This window comes from Hyaena hyaena, unplaced genomic scaffold, assembly GCF_003009895.1.
Source record: "Hyaena hyaena isolate Hyena2069 unplaced genomic scaffold, ASM300989v1 scaffold_245, whole genome shotgun sequence".
In the NCBI taxonomy this organism is placed as follows: domain Eukaryota; kingdom Metazoa; phylum Chordata; class Mammalia; order Carnivora; family Hyaenidae; genus Hyaena; species Hyaena hyaena.
The window spans coordinates 1,322,406-1,324,994 of NW_024080878.1; positions in this window are offsets into that span (position 1 = coordinate 1,322,406).

A 2,589-nucleotide genomic window follows, 5' to 3' on the forward strand; every position below is an offset into this window, starting at 1 on the left:
CAACTCTTGATTTCAGCTCAGGTTATGCTCAGGGTGTCAGATAAAATCCCTGCATGGAATCTGCTTAAGATTCTCTCTCTCCTTCTTCCCCTCTTCTGCTCACAAGCTTGTTCTCTCTCTAAAAATAAAAGATAGTAGGAATTAGCAAAAGAAAGAGGAAGGAAACTTGCAAAGGCTGGAAGCTACTACTAATCTCTGAAAAATAAGTGCAAGCAAAGAGTTGGAGAATGGAAAGAAATGAGATGAGGGAGATAAGATAAAGGACTTGTCACAAAGTGCGGGAAGTATGAACTTAATCCTAGGAGATATCTGAAGTCATAGAAGAACTTTTAACTGGAAAGGGACATATTAGGATTTGTATTTACAAATCTTATTCTGACTTCTCAGTGATAGAATTGAGGAGTGCCCCAGTAGCAGCAGAAAGAGAAGGTAAGAAATTGTTATTTTTTAAATAATTTATTTTTTAATTTGCATCCAGGTTGGTTAGCATACAGTGCAACAATGATTTCAGGAATAGATTCCTTAATGCCCCTTACCCATTTAGCCCATCCCCCTCCCACAACCCCTTCAGCAACCTTCTGTTTGTTCTCCATATTTAAGAGTCTCTTATGTTTAGTCCCCCTCCCTCTTATATTATTTTTGCTTCTTTTCCCTTATGTTCATCTGTTTTGTATCTTAAAGTCCTCATATGTCCTCACTTAGCATAATACCCTCTAGTACCATCCATGTAGTTGCAAATGGCAAGATTTCATTCTTTTTGATTGCTGAGTAGTACTCCGTTGTATATATATAATACATCTTTATCCATTCATCAGTCGATGGACATTTGGGCTCTTTCCACACTTTGGCTATTGTCTATAGTACTGCTGTAAACATTGGGGTGCATGTGCCCCTTGGAAACATACCTGTATCCCTTGGATAAATACCTAGTAGTACAATTGCTGGATCGCAGGGTAGTTTTGTTTTTAATTTTTTGAGGAACCTTCATACTGTTTTCCAGAGTGGCTGCACCAGTTTGCATTCCCACCAGCAGTGCAAAAGGGTTCCTCTTTCTCCACATCCTACCCAGCATCTGTCATTGCCTGAGTTGTTCATGTTCACCATTCTGACTGGTGTGAGGTGGTATCTCATTGCAGTTTTGATTTATATTTGCTTGATAATGAGTGATGTTGATCATTTTTTTTATGTGTCAGTGGCCATCTGGAGATCTTCTTTGGAAAAGTGTATATTCATGTCTTTTGACCATTTCTTCAGTGAATTATTTGTTTTTTGGGTGTTAAGTTTGATAAGTTCTTTATAGCTTTTGGAAACTAACCCTTTGTCTGATATGTCATTTGCAAATATCTTCTCCCATCCCATCAGTTGCCTTTTAGTTTTGCTGATTGTTTCCTTCACTGTGCAGAAGCTTTTTCTTTTGATGAGGTCCCAATAGTTCATTTTTGCTTTTGTTTCCCTTGCCTCTGGAGACACATTGAGTAAGAAGTTGCTGCGGCTGAGGTCAAAAAAGTTTTTGCCTTGTTTCTCCTCTAGGATTTTGATGGCTTCCTGTCTTATGCGTAGGTCTTTCATATATTTTGAACTTATTTTTGTGTATGGTATAAGAAAGTGGTCCACATTCATTCTTCTGCATGTCACTGTCCAGTTTTCCCAACACCATTTGCTGAAGAGACTCTCTTTATTCCATTGGATACTCTTTCCTGCTTTGTCAAAGATTAGTTGGCCATATGTTTGTGGGTCCATTTCTGGGTTCTCCATTCTGTTCCATTGATCTGGGTGTCTGTTTTTGTGCCAGAAGATAAGAAATTATTATAAAACTGGCCTGACCCAGGGTAATGGACTGGAAACAAAGATCTGACATCAGATATAAGAAGATATATGAGAAAAACTACTTTTAAACTTTTATTATTGGGGTGCCTGGATGGCTCAGTAGGTGAAGTGTCCAACTCTCGATCTCCATCCAGGTCATGATCTCATGGTTTCATGAGTTTGAGACCAGAGTCTGCTTGGGATGCTCCCTCTCCAGAGCTCTCTCTGTGCTTCACATGCATACATGCACACACATAATCTCTCTCTCTCTCAAAATAAATAAATAAATATTTAAAAAACCACTTTTATTTTAATTACATAGTCATTCCAGAAAAATATTGAAAAAGCAAACTATCAGAAAAACATAAAAATCATGATATACTGTCATCTACAGATAATCATGATATTTGGGATTTATCCTTCTGCAATATTAGAAATGTTAAGGAAGTAGACCTAGGGGACTAATGCCCTAATTAGATAAGGATACTAAGTGAGAGGGAAGGGACTAGGGATTAGCAAGTTTCTGATTTAGAAGGCTGAGGGGAATATTTGTGCCTAAGACTCAGGAGATGAGTCAGATTGGAAGGAAAAATGCTGAATTTTGTTTTAGATACCCTCTATCTAAATTTTCTTAGTTCCTTACTCCTTATTTTCTCAGCTAACTGCTCTCATTATGGTCATCATTGGGCTTCTTTTAATTGGATTCAGTGGTCAGTTTTTAGTCATTTGCCACCTCTCTGCATTGCTTAATACATTAACTGCTTCCTTCTTCCTGGTTTCTAT